The sequence below is a fragment of the Dasypus novemcinctus genome, chromosome 1, assembly GCF_030445035.2.
Source record: "Dasypus novemcinctus isolate mDasNov1 chromosome 1, mDasNov1.1.hap2, whole genome shotgun sequence".
Classification (NCBI taxonomy): Eukaryota; Metazoa; Chordata; class Mammalia; order Cingulata; family Dasypodidae; genus Dasypus; species Dasypus novemcinctus.
Genome location: NC_080673.1, coordinates 92879809 through 92901066, shown reverse-complemented (window position 1 = coordinate 92901066; position 21258 = coordinate 92879809). Strand labels below are relative to the sequence as shown.

The 21258-nt window shown below is 36.9% G+C and overlaps 1 pseudogene; it reads left to right on the top strand.

The window, feature by feature from the left end:
• Window positions 1–3362: 3362 nt before the first annotated feature.
• On the top strand, window positions 3363–4337 carry LOC101412630 (actin-related protein 2/3 complex subunit 1A pseudogene; annotated as a pseudogene).
• The last annotated feature ends 16921 nt before the right edge of the window (window positions 4338–21258 follow it).

Sequence of the window (21258 nt, the reverse complement as noted above, 5' to 3'; positions counted from 1 at the left end):
TAATAAAAGATAACTCTTAGATTTCGGTTTGAGTAATTTGATGGATAATTGCGGCTGGGGCGGCTTGCACCCCGACGCTGATGGGGGGGTTTGGAGGGGTCAGCTGGCTGCAAAGGCGTCTGAGGCTGCGGCAGACAGCCTCAGAGGGGCTCTCAGGCGTGGAGGACGCGCGGCGAGGGGAGAAAGAATGCCGCGGAGACCAGGTCTGGTACGCAAGTCCGGTTTATTAAGGAAGTGCAGTGGGTTATATAGAGAATGAGGAGGGCGGGGTAGAGCAGGAGGAGTGAGGGCTACGGGGCGGCTGGGGATTGGCAGAAACTTGTGGGCGGACTTGTGGTTTTGTGCTGTTAGCTGTTGCTAAGGAAGTGGGCAGATTTCAGGTTATGATGCAACAGATAATGATACCATTTTCTGAAAGAAGAAAATTCAGGAATGAAAGATTGATAACTCAAAGACTAAAATTAGTCTGCTAAAAAGAAGTCTGTCTTCTATATTTCTGAGTTTCACATAAGAATAAGTCACTGAAAATACCATTGCAAAATGTTATATACTAAACTTTCTTCACTTTTCTTTTTAAAGATCTCAAGCTCCAATCCAATTTCACAGATATGTTTGCTAAAATTATGTTGATTTATATGGCAGTGGAAGGATGGGCTTCCCTTCTAATATGGGAACACCAATTTGAAGGAAAAGTTTCCAGGATTTTAGAAGCCAACATATAATAATGTTGTTTCACTCTAAATTGTTTCCTTTTATTTAGTCTGTGTATCTTCAACCTATATTTAAAAGTGTTACAGAACGTGGGAAGCGGCTATGGCTCAATCAGTTGGGCTCCTGTCTACCATATGCGAGGCCCTGGGTTCGTGTCCCAGGGGCTCCTTATAAAGGAGGCTCACCTACATGCTGTGGAGATCTGCTGGCCTGGGTGCTGTGGAGTGCCGCCGGCTGACAAGCTCCGTGGAGAGCCAACTCAGCAAGGTGACCCAACAAAAAGGGAGACAAGCAAAACCACAGAAGAACGCGCAGCAAATGGACACAGAGAGCAGACAGCAAGCAAAAAAAAAAGCCTCAAGGGGGGAATAAAAAAAAGTGTTACAGAACATCTATATTATTTTTGAAGCCTAAAGAAACTATGGAAATAAATAATACTGAGGGGATTGGTTCAGCTCAGTGGCTGAACACCTGCTTCATACATATAAGGTCCTGGTTTCAATCCCCAGTACCTCCAAAAATTAATAATAATAATGATTGTCTCCAAAAAGCAGTATCTGTTTTTTACATGAATAGCCATATTATATCCATATAATATATAGGACTGAGCACAAATAAATTTTCCCAATAAAAGGAATACTAACACTTCAGGGAATTTAGCTATCTTCTTGAGATCTGAGAGTAATTTGAAAAGAGGTATAAGTAGAAAAAATATACCTAAGAAAATGAAGATATTACCCACAAGCACTAATTGCCAATAAGGGTTTGTAAAGACCAAACAACATGTCATTCTAAAACACTTAAGTCCTCTCCAAAGGTAGTATTTTTGGTCATTTTGGGAGAAATGCTTGCAAATTAGATTCTCTTTTAATCTATGTTAAATGAAACAGAAAATATCCTCATCAATCTATGTTAAATAACTTCAGATATGGTCTTTGTCCAAGTCAAATTCATTTGGATTTTCTTTTTAAACAACATATAGGTACTATGTGATGGTTGTATATGCTAACAGAAGTGCCAGATTTCCAAAAAGATTTTAGTCAGAAAGGAACTTTCTCTGGGAAGAGAGAAAGAAGTCCTTCCTATGGTGTGGTATATTTTATAAACGTGGTAGATCCAGAAGCCATATTTGTAGTTTGTCCAAATTCCGTTTCTACCCTACCTTACCCAATAGCATGGACTCCCTATATCTTACAGACTCTGATATATTAGTCTCTAGTCACTTGTTAGGGACAGACCTCTTGTACTTACTATTCTTGCAATTAGAAACAATCTTCTAGAAACCCAGATGGCTGCCTTATTCTCCTCTTTCAAATTTCAGCTCAAATGATCTCTCCTCAGAGAAGCCTTTTTAAGATTGCCTGTGTTTGTTTAGTAAGCTAAATTGCTAAACAAATAAACTCAATATTTAATGCCTCAATATTTAATGCCTCTTAAAGGTTGCAGGCAGGGTACGAGGCTTTGCTTTACAAAGGCATTTGGGGATCCAGGCCAACATTAACTCTCCAGTTTTACACGCATGAGTTCCAAGATTTCTCTGATCACTTTGATAGTTGTTGTGGCCTTCCAGCCCATAAAAACAAATTAAAAGCATAAAAAATTATATGAGGAAGGTTTTATTGGCTAGGCCTGGAAGTGGCACACTTCACTGCTCATGAACCATTGGAAATAAGTTACTCAAATGGTCATATCTAGAGCATTTGGCCAGTCACGTGACCAGCTGCATTGGAAGAAGGATAGATTGAATTCTGATGAACAGCTAGCAATGCCTGTTACACCACCCTAGTCTTAAGTCACTTTCCCCTCTAATATTTGAGTTCTTTAGGACAGAGTCTTCGTCTGTCTTGTGGATGTCAGGACAATGCCTCTCAAGACCCCAGTAAAATGATACAGACGTAATTTGTTGCCATGACTCCTTCATGCCCAAGAGCCTACTTATGGAAAATAAGCACTTCCTCTTCTCTTTCTTCATGCCATTTTGTAACTAGCAAATAATAGTAAGACCAATTGCTAGCCTTTATTGAGGACTCGCCAGATGCCATACTCTGCACTAAATGGGTTACATGTATTAGCTCATTTAATCTTCACAATAACCCTAGAAGGTAGGTACTTTTACATGTTTTATTTTACAATGGAGAAAGTAAGGCATAGAAACATTAAGTAACTTGCTCAAGGCCTACAGTGAATAAGGTAACAGAACCAGGACTCAAATCCAGTTCTAGAACTCAGTCTCCAAAGCCCAAGCTCTTAACCATTAGGCTACTTGTTCTCTCAAAAATAATTTTTTATTCATTTAGAGCAATGGTTCTCAATTGGGGGCAATTCTGACAATGTCTGGAGACTTTTTATTGTCATGGCAGGGATAGGGGTGCAGCTACTGGCATCTGGTGGTTAGAGACCAGAGGTGCAGGTAAACATTCTATAATGCACATGAGGGCCCCATACACATCAAAGAACTGTTCAATGTAAAATGTCAACGGTGTCCTCAGTCCTCTTTCCATGCCTGCCAGGACCTGTTTGCATTGACTAACTACAGCCCATGAATAACTGCTCAGAGTATGTCCAGACTACCCCAACCCCAGCTTTCTACTCTTCAGAAATACCAAGAATAAGATTCCTTCATCAACTTTCACAAGAGCCAATCACCTATCATGCCTGAAAGCCAGATTTCCTTTATGTCTAGTAATCATCATGCCCACATCTAGAAGAAGAACAGCAGTCAGTGGGTGAAAGCTCATGAACTCAAGGAGAGCAACAGATACATCAAAGAATTGATTGGGCTCCCAAGAGTGACTGCATTGTCACTTGAGGTGCAGGCTGAAATGCCTACGCCTGGAGACAGAAAGATGGTGTTGGGACGCCAACCAGGTGATCCTGAAAATTAGTCGTGCATGCACTTCTGTGAAGAGGCCCCGTACAGAACAAATTTGCTGTAGGTAGTGGAGCACAACTCATTTCTGTTTGTTACTTTAAGAGTAAAAATGACTCGTGGGTAAAGAAGCACATTAAAAAGTCAATGCATCCCACAGACCTCAGCTTGGATTGGCATCCCAACAATATTTTGCTGCCAGCAGGATCATGCAACACCAAATGCAGTGTTTTCTGCCTGTGTTAACAAAGTGGGTGAAAAACCAACCAGTTTGACACAGGACACCATTTGCCTTTTGGATGCAGAATTTGGCACTGGACCAGGTCCAGGGAGTCAGCTTCTCTGCCAGCAGGAGCTGCCTGGCCTGAGTCAGCCACTGTGCCTCAGCACAGCATCCATTGCTAACACCTCAAAAACGTACAGATTTCAACCCTGACAACAAAGTTCCTGCCACTCCTGAGCCTATCATCTGTCTTGGAGAATAGTATTGTACCCTCTGGCCAAGACTGCCGCCCACTGCTCTTTGACTCTGCTGACTCTGGCTGCTTAAGCTTCATCTGCAATCTAGATATTCCTAAACAGAGCACCCAGAGCAACACGTCAGCCATGGAATGTTGTTGTGACATGGACAAGAGGGCCACAACTGAGGACTGGAGACACTGCACCATCATAGCCTCACTGAAGTATTGGTTATATATCCGAGGCAGACAAGCAAGATTGTTGCAAGTTTTGCACTGCTGGCATCAGTGAACCGTGACAATGTGGGATCTCAAAAGCTTCTAAGTCTTCCTCTCCAGGGCTTTCAAATGCATGACGCTGCATGAACCTTCTGATATAGCAGGACCAAGTGTGAATGACTGAGGCTCTGTCATTTGCATGATGCTGATGAAAGCCACAGCACAAGGAAACAGTGAAAACACATATCCTGCAGATATTGTTTGTGGGTTTTTGTTTGAAAATAACTGGTGAAAGTGTTGGTTTTTTTAAAAGCAGTGGTGATTTTATTTTTCTGTCTCATAACATTCTTGACCAAAGCTTCTTTCTTTTAAGTAGTTTATTATGGTCACATTTACTTAAAGAAGGGGAGGGAAGCATGTAAATTGCCTGCTAGAAAGTTAAAATAAAAATACTGAATGGGGGCAGGTATGTCAGAAATTGTGAGACTGAGAAACCCTGATTAGAAGAGAACACTGTTAATACATGTTGCTCTAAACAAACTATAAGCAATTGCTCTCTTTTGATTTACTCAAAGTTTTTTTTCCTTCGCTTAAATATCCTTTCCTAGATAGTTGCAGGCTATGCTATGTTATTTACTTCTACCTTTCAAATGCCAGCTTCTAGTTTTAATTTGTCTCTGGAAATTTTACTCATGATCTTCTTCAAGCTGGAGTTGTTCTCTCTGACAGCTCGAGAAAGTCTCTACTCATTTTCATTCTAAAACTTCACATATCCCACCACTTTAAAGACGCTTCCCTCAAGAATGACAACTTTTGCAACCACCTCCCTATTCCACATCCAACCAAATGTTCACATAGCTCGCCCTTCCTTCTTTAACTACCAAAAGCACTTAATCCCCTTTGAGGCCACTGTTTGCTTCTTAATCCAGTCAGTATTCTAAAAAACACATAATTTAAATGCCCTTACCTTTTTTTTTTTTTTAGTGAAAAGAGCTAGTGAATAGCAAAGCTACAATAAAACCCAAGGCCTCTTGACTCTCGCTCTGTAGATGCCAGACTGCCTCCTACCTGTTGGAATGTCCATAGGGATTTACATTTGCTGTTATTAATGCTTTTAATCTTGACCTAACAGTAAAGTTGGAGGAATGTGTCGATTTCTAAAGAATTTGCATTGTATATTTGCTCTGACACTAAATACATTTTAAATGTAGTTTACAGATATCAAACCTGCTGATTTTTACATGTCAGATTGCCTCTCTTCACTGGCTTTTTCTCAAATAGTACAAATATGGCCTTGATAAAATTGTAATTGGCGTATTTTATTAAAGATAAGTAGTGTTGAGCGAGCTTCATAAACACAGAGAACATGAAGAAATGCCAACAATCTGTCCCAGAAAATGGATATGTGACCACTTTCACATCTCATCTACGCTGTGACCCAGAGTTTTGATTTTAACTTAAACTGATTTGGAGGATTACAGGATGGAGGCAAGAGAGAGGTAGTGAGAATGATGGAAGGGGAAAAAAACTGCAGATGGAAAGTTCCATTTAAAGGAGAGCAGAGGGAAACCAATCTAAGCAAACTAAAGCAAATGGCCCGAAAATGTGAACTCACCAGCACCAAACATCCCAAGGTCCCCAGGTGTTTTCTTTTCTTTTCCTATAGAGACAAGATTGTCAGGATGTCAAACACCTGATTTAACTCTGCTGCACTGCACTGTGAATTCCAGGGTGATGTGTGTCATTCTGCCCATCTGTTTCCAATTTAAATGCTCTTTCTCTCCAGATAGCTTTACAAATAGCTGAGCACACTTATTGTGGTGACCCAATCAGGAAGGATATGTCAGACTGCTAACTCTGGTGCTCCTTTCCAATGATCATCTGGACAGGCAAAACATGACCAGCAGCTATTCCTTGCAGAGATTTCCGTGACAGTGAGTGCATCTAATCTGGATATGTTCTTTCTTGTGACCTTAGCTGCTGTTTCACTGTAATTTTCTTAGACCTACAGGTAAAATCTAGGCACTTTCATGAATATGGAATTTTTATGGAAATGAACATCAAATATGGAATGTAACTTTTGTGGAACAATGAAGACTCAACAGATGTGAAGGAGCAAGAAAGGTAAAACAAGAGGAACCAGATGGTTAACACCCTTATGAGAAATGGATATGAGATGCAGCACAATTGCTTTCCTGGTAGAAATTGAAATACCGTAGCCTTAAAGAGAATTCAGTGCACAGCTGAATCTTTTCATATTCCCCATTATTCCAGCTCCTTGCCACTCGACTGTAATGCTGACTCTAGGACTTTTACAACCCCAGTGTCGTATTTGTCATGAAAGTTTGAAGCACACAATTAAAGAGCAGAGCTATCCAGAAAGTCACATTAGAACTGAATGGTTATTGATATCTGGAATGACTGGGGAAAAAGGAAAGGAGAAAAAAATAAAGCTCTTAAGATGTTCCCAATTTTAACAAAAATGGCAGCAGTTAGATAAGTGTGCAGCATGGTAATTAGATATGAAAATATTCCAAAGAAGTGCAAATGGCACAATTTTACATATAAATCAATACTAAAAAGTTTAAAAGTCTACCTGTAATTAAATCCACATTTCCTGACCCAAAATATTATAAGGTACACCTCCATCATTATGTACAAACTCACTTGTTACAGACAAAATCATGATGCACAAAACTCCATATCTACAGTACATAATTTGAGATATGGTTTTTGTTTTGTTTTGTTTTGTTTTAAAGATTTATTTCTCTTCCCTTCTCCCCCCCCTTCTTTGTCTGCTCTCTGTGTCAATTCACTGTGCATTCTTCTGTGTCCACTTGCATTCTTGTCAGTGGCACCAGGAATCTCTGTCTCTTTTTGTTGGGTCATCTTGCTGCATCGGCTCTCCGTGTGTGCAGCACCACTCCTGGGCAGGCGGCACCCTTTTTGCATGGGATGGCTCTCCTTACAGGGTGCACTCCTTGTGCATGGGGCTCCCCTCTGCAGAGGACACCCCTGCGTGGCACTGTACTCCTTGTGCGCATCAACACTGCACATGGGCCAGCTCATCATATGGGTCAGGAGGCCCTGGGTTTGAACCCTGGACCTTCTATATGATAGACAGATGCTCTATCAGTTGAGCCAAATCCATTTCCCAACTGCAAAACCATTCAGAACAGTTTATCATCACCCAGGTTATGAGACATGATATTTTGTGCCTCTAGTCAGAGTTCTCAGAAACAGTCGCTATATGCAGTCCCTTAGAGGCCTAAATAAAAAGAAATTGAAAGGAGGACTAAGAAAGAAGGAATGAAGGCAAATTAGTTTTAAGGCTTGCATGTGGTTTTTTTGTTTTGTTTTGTTTTGTTTTACCCAGTTGCATTCTTTAACGTGAAGAGAGAATTTATAAAATGGTTTAAAAGGAAGGAAAATGATGGACAGGGGAAACGTGGATTTTAATTCTGCTCAAGTAATACTAGACTGAAGGTCACAATGTATAATATGTATGAAGTTGACATGAAGGGGCTTTTTGACTAATAAGTATTTTCAAGTTATCTGATAAAGTTTAAGTAAACTTAAGTCTAACTGGAACCATTGTATTATCTCCAAAATGAGTATAAATAATGACCTTCACCACCTGAATGTTATACTAGGGTCATTAAAACACTTAAAATTGTGTTTCAGTGCAATAAATTTTATATTCTTTATGATAGTATAGTTAAATTAGGCTCATCAATTCTTTTGGATGTGTAAAGGAAATGGAAGATTTCTAGAACTGCATCTTTAAACAGAAACCCACATAAAGCCCCTCAACCTTGGCAATGCGTTAAATTTGCATGTGTAAGTAATTAGAGTATATTTTAAAGCACTATTCCCTTGTGCAAATCTTTTCTCTCTACTTCCTTTAAATGAAATCAAAGACGGATATATTGGATTTGGAAATCTTTTGTTTTCCTTTAAAAAATACTTTTTAGTAAACTGTGCTCAATTAACAGGCTGACCAAAAAAGAGAGGAAGAACTCTGCTGATTCCAGAGTATGACAGCCACACACCACTGTGATTAATCCCTGGCAGGCAGATTACAACAAACCTGGTTCATCTTCATCAACAGGCTAAATTTAGCATTGGAAATCCATTTCAAGTTCAAAATGCCCCCTCCCAAAAGAAAATAAATGTATTACTTATATATCTCTTTAATGCTAATGAAATATACATATATGTCATTATGAATAAAATAAATGGTTTAAAAATCCAGTTTAAAATTTACACTGTGGATTCACCTTAAGCAGTTAAAAAGTATAAAATAAATATTTGAAGAGATGAAGGGAGAGAACTAGAAGTTACACTATTTTAACTATGAGAATCTAAAGAAAAATTCTCTCTGAGCATATTGTCTGGATGAAACTTAAAGCCAAAGAACTCTGGGATTCTATTCCATCTCAGGCATTAGGTCAAGCAAATGATTCAACACCATGCCCCTGTTTATAAAATGGGAATATTTATTTCATTGTGTCAATGAAGTAATCATATCACTACACTACTGAAAAATTGTCCTTAAAGCAATGAAATAAAGGGAAGCTGGTGTGCTAATAATGATGCTTTCCAAATGCCAGTTAAGGTAATTCTCATAGTAACCCTGAAAGGTAGGTAGAAAATACAACTTATTTACTTCACATAGCAAGCAATCAGTCATTTTGAAGTATTTTTTGCACTTACACTCTGTACTCTGAAGGAAACAGAAATGGCTCTGTCTTCGTGGTCTTACATTCTAGAGGAAGATAAATAACAAACATCTAAATAAATAAATAAAATATTTATTTTTAAAAGAATTTTTACAGTGCTTGGATACCTTCCTCTAATATAGTACTTACCACACAATTGTGTGGATGTATAAGTTTCCCCTTATACTGAGATGTTCTAAAGGAAACAGACCATGTCTAATATCAACAAAAACTTAGTACAATGACTAAGACAAATGTATATTCAATGTACACAGAATGATGGATGTAGGAAGGGAAGAAAATAAGGAGGGAAAAAAGAATGAGTTAATAAGCTACCACCCAACAGATGACATTAAAAATCAGATGGCTTTGGCTATGGCAGAGTAGCACTTTATAGATCAATTCTTCCACCCAAAACAACTATGAAAGCATGGGAAAATCCAATGTTTGAAGACCTTTGGAAAGGAATAATGATAATAAGGATAACAAGGACAATGCCCCAAAACAAAGGGAAATATACTGAAGTAAATCTGATTTTGTCCTCCAAAGACATTTGCAGATTCCTAAAGGGAAGATGGCAAGAGGCCAAGCAGAAGCTAAAATGAAGCAGGTAGGATGCAGTAAAGCTCAGCAGAGTTTCTAAGCAGTCTCATGATTCCAAATATCTTACCAAAGAAGAAAAACCATAATAAAAACCACAGGTTTTCCATTGAAAATCACCAAGGGCTTCAGTCTAGGAATAAGGGAAAGCTGGAGATAGCCCAGCTGTTAGAAATACTGAAACTCAGTCTCAAAATTTCCCAAACCCTGATTGAGGCAAAGTGATATGGCCAAATTCTATGCCTAGTTGAAGAAAAGAAATCATCTGGAAGAAGATAACATTAGTCAGAGGCCCTAATATTTTTATTGAATATGTCAAATATTCAATTAATAAATTACCAGTTATGCAGGAGGTAAGACCAAATAACTGAAACCCAATAGATAAAACAGAATAGAAATGCCCTCATAGATGATTCAGATATTGTTGTTAGCAGCCATGAACATAAAAATAACTATATTTAATATGTTTAGGGAATTAAAGTCAACATGGGACATTTCACCAGAGAATCAGAATCTATAAAAGTTATTAAATTAAAATTTTATAACACTAAACTAATAACTAAAATTAAGAACTCAACATACTAGCTAGAAAATTAAGGAAATAGAACACAAGTCTGTAGAAAATACCTTAATGGAAACAGAAAGATTTTAAAAAGGAAAAAGAAAATACAGAATGTAAGAAATATATGGAACATAATAAAAAAAATTTTATCATACATATCATTGGAATTCCAAAAGGAAAGAAAAAGAGAAAGGAGAAAAAGCCTTATTTGGAAGATACTGACAAAGAATTTTCCAAAATTAGTTCAAGACAACAAGCAACAAAATCTCTATAAAGCCCCCAAAAAATAAATACAAAGAAAACTACCTGTAGGTACACTTCTGAAAACCAATGACAAAAAAATCTTAAAATAGCTAGAGAAAAAAAAATAAACCTTGAAATAAGTGACAATATGATAGCTCGTTTCTTATTAGAAATGAGTAAAAATAGAGGAAAATTGAATTATATCTTCAAACTTCTAAATGAAAATAACTCCCAACCAGAATTCTTTACCATGTAAAAACATCCCTCAAAAATAAAGCATAAGATTCAGACAATCAAGAGCAGAGAGAATTTATTGGCAGCAGATTTTTCATGCTAAAAAACAAACAACAAAAAACTAAATGAAGTTCTTCAGGCAAAAAGAAAGTGATCCTAAATAGAAGTTCAGAATGCAGAAAGAAAAAATACGTGAGAAAATATACATTAATTTTGCCCCTTGAAACAACACATAACATTCTTGTGGTATTTAAAATATATGTAGAATTAAAATTCATGAATATAATAGCATAAGAAATTAACATGGGTAAGGAGTGTTTTACATTGTTTCATTGTCTAGGATGTGATAAAAGTACTAATCATTGTAAAAGTACTAATTTCTAGTAGACTTTAATGAGTAAAGGACTAATGTAATATCTAAAACAATGATTGTTAAACTACAGCCTAAAAGACCAATCTAAACCACCACCTATTTTCGTAGGGCCTGCAAGTTAAGAATGGTTGTACATTCTTAAATAGTGGGAAAAATATCAAAAGAAGAATAGAATGCTGACAATGCTTTACAGTTATACTCTGTTCAAGATCTTTGCATTTATTAGTTCTTTTACTCTTTACAACAACCTTATGAAGTAACTATTCTTACTCATTGTATAGATAAGGAAACTGAAGCTTCTGGATAGATTAAACAAATAGCTAAAGATAACACAGCCAATGATTAACTCTGCTGAAATTCAAACCCAGGGCATCTTACCCCAGAGACTGTTCTCTTAATATGTTCCCCCAGTGAAAAGTTATCCAACAATATGAGGTCAACTATATATGTATCCAAAGAGAGATGCAGATAGCACATTCTGATGCATTTCCAGGAGGGAAGATCACTGTGTTTTAAAGAAGCAAGGGAAGGCTTTAAAGAAAAGGCCACATTTATAGCTTAATGACATGGAACACTGTATTTGAACCCCAACTAAGTGAAATGTTTTTCCAGAAAGTAAGAATTCCACTCATTTCATCAGTAGGCTTGTATTACAAAATATTTTACTCAATTATTTTATTATATTGTATTTTGAAATTTGTCAATAAAAAAAATTGCAGAATTTTGTTTTCTCTCTTGTTATATAAGTAGCTGCATATTATCCTAGATTTTGCTTCTTGACCAGCAAAACCAAAAATATTTACTACCTGGCCTTTTACAGAAAATAGATCATTTACTCCTCTTCTAGAAAAACCACAAAAAGGATAAAAATAGAAAAGAATGTACAGCTAAGAGATTGGCAAAATTGATTATTCTAAGAAACATCAGCAAAAGAGCAACATAAAAGTAGTTAAGTTATATATAAATGAACTTAAAATCTAATTAAAAGGCAAAGATTATCTGACTAAATAAAAACAACACCCACTATAAACTGTTTACAAAAGACACATCTAAAATATAAAACATGGAAAAATTAAAATTGAAAAGATAAAGAATTCTATCATATATATAGTAAACTAAACAAAGGTGACACAACTACAACAATATCCACTAAAGTAGATATTGAATCACAAAGCATTAATAGAGATCCCCCAAAAATGGGGGGAAAAATGGAAAAAGCTTTGAACAGACACAAGAGAAGATATCCAAATGGCCAATAAATATTCAGAATCAATTGGAGGATTTTAATTTGCATTTCCTTAATATGATAAAATATAAATCACAAGGAGATACAATACAATATACCACAAAAATGAAGACTGAGAGAAGGACAATACAAAATGGAGCAATCCGGGAAACGGACTTGGCCCAGTGGTTAGGGCGTCCGTCTACCACATGGGAGGTCCGTGGTTCAAACCCCAGGCCTCCTTGACCCGTGTGGAGCTGGCCATGTGCAGTGCTGATGCGCACAAGGAGTGCCCTGCCACGCAGGGGTGTCCCCCGCGTAGGGAAGCCCCACACGCAAGGAGTGCACCCCATAAGGAGAGCTGCCCAGCGCGAAAGAAAGTGCAGCCTGCCCAGGAATGGCGCCGCACACACTTCCCGTGCCGCTGACGACAACAGAAGCGGACAAAGAAACAAGAGGCAGCAAATAGACACAGAAAACAGACAACTGGGGGAGAGGGGAAAATTAAATAAATGAAAAAAAAAAATCTTTAAAAAAAAAAATGGAGCAATTGGAACTTTCATATAAAGTTGGTGGGAATGTCAATCGGTACACCACTTTGGAAAACTATTTTGCATTATCTATTAAAGCTGGACATGCATATTCCCCATAAGTCAGCAATTCTACCACTAGGTAGATACCTAGAGAAATGTATACATGTGCTCACCATAAACATGTTTATGAAGGCCCATGGGAGCATTACTTAAAATAACCAAAAGGTGAAAATAACTCAATGCATAACCATAGCAGAATTGGTAAAAGAGCATTCCCATCCAATGGAACACTATGTGTCAATGAGAATGAACAAATTACTGTTAAACATACAACGTGAATTAATCTTAAAACTATAATGTCAAGTGAAGGAAATAAGACACAATAGAGCACCACCTGTACAAACTCAGCTATGCAAAGTCCAAAACCAGGCCAATCTAACATATAGTCATAGAAGTCGTAATAGTGATTAACTTCGCAGGGGATAATGACAAAGAGGATGCACAAAGGGGGCTTTTGGGGTCCTGGTAACAGTCTATTTCTTGATCAGGAAGAGGTTGTATGGGTATATTTACTTGGCAGAAATTCATCAAGGTTTTATAATTGATGTAACTTTCTGTATACATGTTATGCATCCATTTTTTAAAGGTTTACTAAAACAGAAAAAAAAAAGGAAATAAATAATTTACCAGAAGAAACACTAAGGAAGCATGCCATTGCCTAACACCCTGGTCAGAGCCCTCAGCGTTCTGTTAATACAATAGTCTCCCAGTTGGTCTCTCTCATTCTAGCCAATACTACAAACTACTGTCCAATTGCTGTCTTAGAAAGCCATTTTAATTCCGCCAGCTGGTCTTTCTCTCTCTAGCCAATACTACAGACTATTGTCCAATTGCTTTCTTCAAATGCCATTTTAATTCCATTGCTAACTCCCTGCTGTGGCTTCCATGTGCATATCACAGAAGTTGAAACTCCTAAATAGTATATCTAGGCCTTCCACCAGGATACTCTATCCTTACCTGTGCAAACCCCTGTCTCTCTCATACCAACCATGGGATTATGTTTATCAATCCCGATTCATGCCACACTCAGACTCTTGCTGTACAAGATTTATCCTTACAAAAATTTATGAAGACTTAGAACTTCTATGACAGTCATTCTGACATTTCCAAACTTTTATACAAATGTTTTCCCTGTTTTAAGTTTTACGGTAGCCAAAATGCAATCGGTTCCCACATCTTTTCATTATTTTTTATGTACTACCTTAGAAATACTTCCCAATTCATTCTGTGTTGTATTTCCGTAATGAGAGTGTAAATTCATGTGATTCCAAAAATTTCACTACTGTGCCTGCACTCACCATTGTCTAAGTGCTGAGTCAGATGAATGAATTGAATTATTGGTGAATTATTTATTGGTGAATTACTTCGGAACAGATGAAATAAGGAATGTTTCAAGGACCCGTGTTTTCAATTACCTAGGGAACTTTTCTTTCCTCATCTGTAAAATGAGGGGGATTAAATTGGACCAGAATCATGATCCATCTAATGGTTGCTACTTAGCCAATAATGCAACATATCTCTCTCTCTTTTCCCACCCCGCCCTCCCCCAATAAGTAGGTAGATGACCCGGCCCGCCCACGGGCCAGGCCAACACGACAGTTAAAATATAAGACAAGCCTCATTTATCATATATCACTCCACCTAATCCTTTCAGCTCCCCCAACTCCGAGTTTGGGGAATCTAGAAACAAAGCAAATGACACAGAGACGGGGACAAGAGACACGAAGAATGGAGACAAGACAGGATTCTGATCAAGTCTCGTTTATTGAGGGTCGGTCAGGGGTATTTATAACTAGGAAGGAAGAAGGTAGTACGTACTGACGACAGCGCATGTGTTGGTAAATGATTAAGTAACTAGATTTTCGGTTTTTGCGCCACACGCATGCGCAGGTGGTTGTTTGGCAACGTCCGGGGAAAAACTTTCCAGCGCTTTAGGGAGTGCCCAATCGGAGCGTGTCGCCTGAAACAGTGGCGGGAGAGGGAGAACAAAGGGGAAGAAGAAAAAGTAGGAAACCAAGGAATGATGGCCTTAGAGCGCGACACAAATGAATCATGGCGTTTTATGTTGAGAGTGAGAGAGAGGCGGCTCCCTACAGGTAGGTAGAGAGATGATAAGTGAAAGATAGATAGATAGATAGGTAAGTAGATAGACGAACAGAAAGTTCTAAAGTCTATTATAACTGAAATTTATCATAGCCTTTAAGAATTAGCTGTATATACATTCATATATATTCTTGTAAAGTAAACAAACCACAAAGAGTTAGAAAACCCAAAACAATTTCTAAATAAGTTTCTATGACTTTCTGATATATTAAAAATGTGATTTAGTCATTCATTCATGCATTAATTTTCCCCACAAACATTTATGAAATACACAATAATACCTTATATTTTCATATTACTTTGAACTTTAAAATGTTTCTCATTCAGTAGCTTAACTGTTGCCTTCATTTATTTGTCATATCTCTCTACCATAAGCACTTAGGTAATAGCAACATCTCAATTTATCATAATAAAAATAATAGCTAACATTTATTGAATGCTCAATGTTTTAAGTGTCCTTTATGTTTTACCTCATTACATTCTCACAACAATCACTTGCATGGGAAATTTATTGTCCTTAGTGTTCAGATTAAGTGGATCACATTCTTCCTAAATTGTGGGGCCAGAATTTGAACCCAGGCAGTTTGTGTCCTCAGCCAGAACTCCACTGTAACAGACTATTGTTAATCTCAAATTTAGACAAAAAAATATATATATGAAGTTCAGGGAGTACTTCTAAAATCAAATTGGGATGTTAGTGGAGAACATGGAATCTGAACACATATTTTCATGACTTCTCATCAAGAGTTAAGACTGTTTTAACTTGGAATAAGAAACTGCAATGCCATTTTCAAAATTGTAAATCTCTATGGCAAGGGATTTGGATATAAACTCAACTTTTAAAAGCACAAAATCTTAGAAGTTTCACTTCTAGGAATTTACCCTACAGATAAACTTGAATAGATATGGAAGGATACACATATGAGAATATTCGCTTTAGCATTTTCAGAACTTAATTGCCCATCAATTGGGCTGTTTAAATAAACACATTACTGTTGGAAATTGGAATCGAATGCAGCCTTCCAAAAGTGAGGAATTGATAGGAAATGAACCCCAAAATGTAAAGAGGGAAAGAGAGATGAAGAGATGGAGCTAACCAGGTTCTCATTTGCATTAAAAAAGGAATATGCATATGCATGTGTAGAATATCTGAGATGGACATACAAGGAAGTGATTATAGTGGCTGCCTCTGGAGAAAAAAGTCTATTTGACTTAAGCAAAAGTATGGGAGGGAAAGTCATTTTTCATTTCATTATCTTCTGTATATTTATAATTTGATATTAACACATTCATTACCTTTGAAATATAAATTAATAAAATATTTTAATGAAACAAAAAATAATTCTTATCCATATTCTTGGAAAGTGCAGTCCAGAATTGAGGCTTCTAAATTAGAGTCACCACCATGAATTCTAGCAAACACAAATTCTCATCCTTAGAAATAAGAAAATCACAGTATCAAATGATAGCAAAAGAAATACTTACTTGTACTAAATAAGATAGTCCTTAATTATACAACATAAGTAAAAGGTGCTGATACAAAAACTAGGCCAGCTAAGTTTGTTTCTAAACTGAATGCAATGGATTTTTTCAACAAAGTCTCTCTGTCTCTGGCTCTCTCTCTCCTCTCCCCCTGCTTCTTTCACTATTCGTCTCCTTTCTCCTCTCTCATCACCATCCAACATTTATTGAGAAATTTTATAAACAATTGATTCAAAAAATGGCAATAAAGCAGGCATACAAAATTATAAATACACCCTTGTTCTGTATTTTCCTTAGTACAGTTGTGTAGACATCCATCAATGTCTAGAAAACTATTTTTTCGAAGAAACAATTTATAAAGTACAAATGTTTGTAGATGGTGATGACAATAATTAGAAAAGTTTGTCACCATCTGTAATGAGGAAGCCCATTTTGACTGTACCTCTTGAAACAGGCTTAGCTATTTAGCTATGGGAAGGAAAGAAAAAAAAGAACTCTTCTGTTTCCAATATTCACGAAAAAATCTTAATTTTGGAGAAAAGATAAATTTGGATATACTGAAATGAGATCCTCTCCCTGCTGAAATGTTCTGGAGACACTCTGCAGACCAGGACTGCTTCCTTTCTGCTTCCTCCTCCAGTTCTCCCCTTGACACACTGCACTGCTTATTTAGAAGATAAATCTAAACTGTATAATTTGGAGGAAAACATACATAGAAATAACCCTTCTCCCAGGGGTTTCACAAAAGGAAACACCTCTCCATTGGAGATCCATTTATTTTTGTAATTAGCACAGGCTAGGGAAGACTTCCTCTGAATTTTTTGCTTGAGGGCTTAGAATTTATTCGAATATGCCCAATGACAAACAAGTCAAATTTCTCAGTAAGCAAGGAAAGCTAAGAATTTACTAGAAATATGGGTGCTCTAAGAAATTTTAACCAGAAAGATTTCAGTAAAACTTACCCAGCAGCAATTCCACCACTCACAGGGCCAAAGCCAGAGCAGTCCCAAGTTTCAGAACAGAACTCCTTCAAGTCTGCTCACTTTAATGCTGGTCAGCCAGTACTAAAATATACAGGTGGCTAACCAATGCAAGCCAAGCTTGGGTCAGCACAGGTAGGGACAAGATATGGAAGCCATTCCAACTGTTTCTATTTTTCTCCTCTTTTCCTTTCCTTCCTATTTAAAATCACAGGCAGCTCAGGCCCCTTTCTTCCTATAACCCACCCATGCACTTCCTCTCTTACTGTGCCCCTGATTCAAGTGTGTCCTGGCTCACTCTTCTTAGCTCAAGTCTGCAATGTTACCCTTCTCTCTGAGGATCTGAGTTCTTTCTAAAGATCTTTGTCCATGGTTGAACTTCCCCTCTACTCAACCCAGGTGTTCACCTTTTATCTAATTTCCTATTCATGAACCATTTCTTTATTCATTCACTTAGTGTTCAATGACCACTATGTCCTAACTACTGTCTGTGTGTTTGTGTATGCTAGCAAGATAACAACAATAAAACATACAAAGATGAGAAATGAAAGCATTGATGGTCATAGCAACCTTAATAATTGTTCCCCAGATTTCTCCAATGCTAGAAGTGAAAAACTTGTTTCTCAAAGACATCCTAATATATAAATTAACTCTAGGAATTTAAAAATAATGAATTAATGTAATTCTATTTAATGAGATTTTGTTTTATAAGCAATTCACCAACACAGCAACCAGCCATGCTGCTCCCAAAGAACTGTCAGAGGTGGTGTGCCTGATGTCTGTTTGCACATACATGATATGAAATAAGTAAACAAATTTATGTTTGGTATTTTGGTTTTTTCATTAGAGATAAAACTGATCCTAAGATGCTCAGAGGAGATCTTACAGCTACAACCATAATTTTGAACTTGAGGTTTGCCAGATGAGTGCTCCTTCAGCAAAATATAATACCATGCTCACTTTTCCCCAAATCTATTTATATTAATCTCCACATGAAAATTATACCTAAAAGGAAATTCTTTATCAATAGTGAAAGGCCAAGGATGATTTAAAGCAATAAAAAATCTCTGAATATAACAGTTACAGTACGAAGATAATGTTTTAATTAATTTGTATTTAACTTCGCTGAAATCATGACAGTCAAATAGCCAACCCCTTCAATCCAGTCTTTGAGTGAAAATTCTGTACATAAGCTTTATTTAGAAAAATTAGATAAAGATTTATTTACCCAATGTTTATATTCAGTTTCTGGAATAAAAATACTAGATGACATGACTATTCCTGTCCAGCGCTGAAGAGAACAAATGGGGTCCAACTGTTCTGCCTTGTCATTCTTCCATTCATTGGGAGACTAAGGTGACAGACTACACTGTGCAGGAGATCTGCTGGGGATGAATCATATCCTTTGAGAAGACATGTTCAAGCCTTAATCTGAGATCCAGTGGGTGTGAACCATTTATAAATAGGATCTTTGAAGATGTTTTTATTAGTTAAGTTATGGCCTCACTTTTGAATAGGATCTTCAAAGGTTCTTTTAGATGAAGCCAAATTAATCAGGGTGGACCTTAATCCATATGACTGGAGTCTTTATAAGGCAGAGGAAATTTGGATTTCGACAGAGAAGGAAGGAGATTGCCACATGATAGAGGTGCAAGCTAAGGAACCCCAAGGATTATGGCAAGGAGCACCAGAATGCAATAGACTCCAGGAGAAAGAATGGCCAGTCAAGACCTTGATTTTGGATGTCTAGCCTCCAAAACCATGAGATAATAAATTCTAGTTATTTAAGCCAACTCATTGCATGGTATTTGTCACAGAAGCACTGGCAAACAAAGATAAGGCCCCTCTGTCCAGATCAGTCCTCATTCCCTAGCTCTCCTGTGGCCACTCTCTTGTGGGTACAATGGAGCTTAGCGGAGAATATTTGTTGGTTAGCTAACTGAACATCCATTCCCAATCCCTCTGCCTTGCCTGCTTCTCTCCATAAAGGATAAAAAGGCTAAATACTCTTTTTCTCTGCTTTTCTTGGAGCTAGAATGGGCCATGTGACATCACTATCTGGCCAATAAGATATAAGAGAAGGGAAAAAAAGCCATTGACAGTCAAAAAGGAAGGCTTATGGGGAAGGCTTGTTTTCCACATACAAGAGCTATCTTCTCTTTCCTTTCTACTTTGAAATCAGACATGATGCCATGAACTATGGAAGCCATCTTGAAAAGCCAATGTGCTAGAATAGCAGAAAAGGATTTAAAGATCCTGAGTCTTTGATGGTATCACTAAAACATTGCATCAGCACAGAACTACTTCCCTTCAGATTTCTTCTTACATGAGAAGAAAAATCCCCTGCTTATTTCAGTTCCTGAAAGCTTAGATTTTGCGTACTTAATAGCCCAAAGCTACTGATACATTCTAAGAGTTTTTAAGTCATACAAATCCAAGTTAAGATCCAAGTTCAATGATACCTGGGTGATCTCTGACAAAATACTTCCCCTCCTGGATCTCATTTTCCCTATGTGACATCTCTCAGATATTAACAAATCTGTAAATCTGTTTATGGTTGTCATTAGACTATTTAAGTGTATTTTCATTAGAAATAAATCTGTCTTATCCCCAAATCATTCTGCATTTTTCTGACAGGCCTATTTGAAAAGAAAATACATGGCATGAAATAGCAGCAGAAAGTGGAAAGGTGACAAGGAGAGTATAGCTTGGAAAGGAGTCTCCTCATCTAGTCAGTTGGAGATGTTAGAGGCAGAACTGAAAATTTCAGAAATCAGAAAGAATTTCCACCTATACTTCAGCCTGCCACTTTCTCCTAGGAAATTCAACTTCTCCTACATCAGGGTATCCAGCATGCAGCTTGCCCTATAGAATACAGACTTTCCAATTTCTATAATAAATATGTTAATATTTACATATGTATGTATGTTGCTTCTATTTCTCCAGAGATCCCTTACTAATAACAATCAGATTTCAGATGAGCAAAGACTATTTTTCAACTAAACTCTGACAAGAAAAAGAAAGAAAATATTTTTCTCTGGAAATCCAACTGTAAAACTGGGAGGAAACCATCAATAAAACCCTTTTGAAATAATGAGCTTCATGATTCTGGAAAGAAAGATTTAATCCAGCTTCGTTATTATACAGATAGTAGCCTGGGAACCAGAGAGGTTACATAGCAAAATAAAGTAAAGCATATGTCGTAGTTCCTCTCTATGACCTGCTTGTCTCCCTTTAGGCTGACTGTATCCTCCCATTCTTAGAAAATAGGAAAACTGGAACATTTAGAGAGTGTAGAAGTGAACTTGCATGATATATAAATGCTTTCGATCATTTTTTAACATTTTATTTTTTGCCTATCTCATTGAGATATTGTAGAAAATAGTATAAAAGTATTTGTAAATTGTCCGTATCTTTATTAAAAACACTAACATTTACATGGCAATTATTTCTCTAACCAATTAACTCACATTACCTCATCTAATCTTAACAATCTTAAGACATAATAATTATTATCCTTATTTTAGAATTGAGAAATGGAAGATTAAGCACGTAAATAACTTACCCAAGATTAAACATGAAATCAGCTAAGACTTTCTTTAGCTAGCCTGTCTAACCCAAAAGCCCCTACCTTTAAACTACTATTCTAATAATATCATCAACTTTTTAAAAATCATTCCAGGTATTTTTCTACCCTCATTGAAGACTTAAATTACATGTAACATTGAGACACAGGTAATAATTACGTAATTATTAACTTTTAAGAAACTTTTAAATTTTAATGAAAAAAAAAACAAGAATTATGTAAGCTTATAGAGTATATTGTGTTGGTTTTATTTTGAAATTTTCATTTCTATTAATGAGCTTAGATCTTTTATGAAGCCC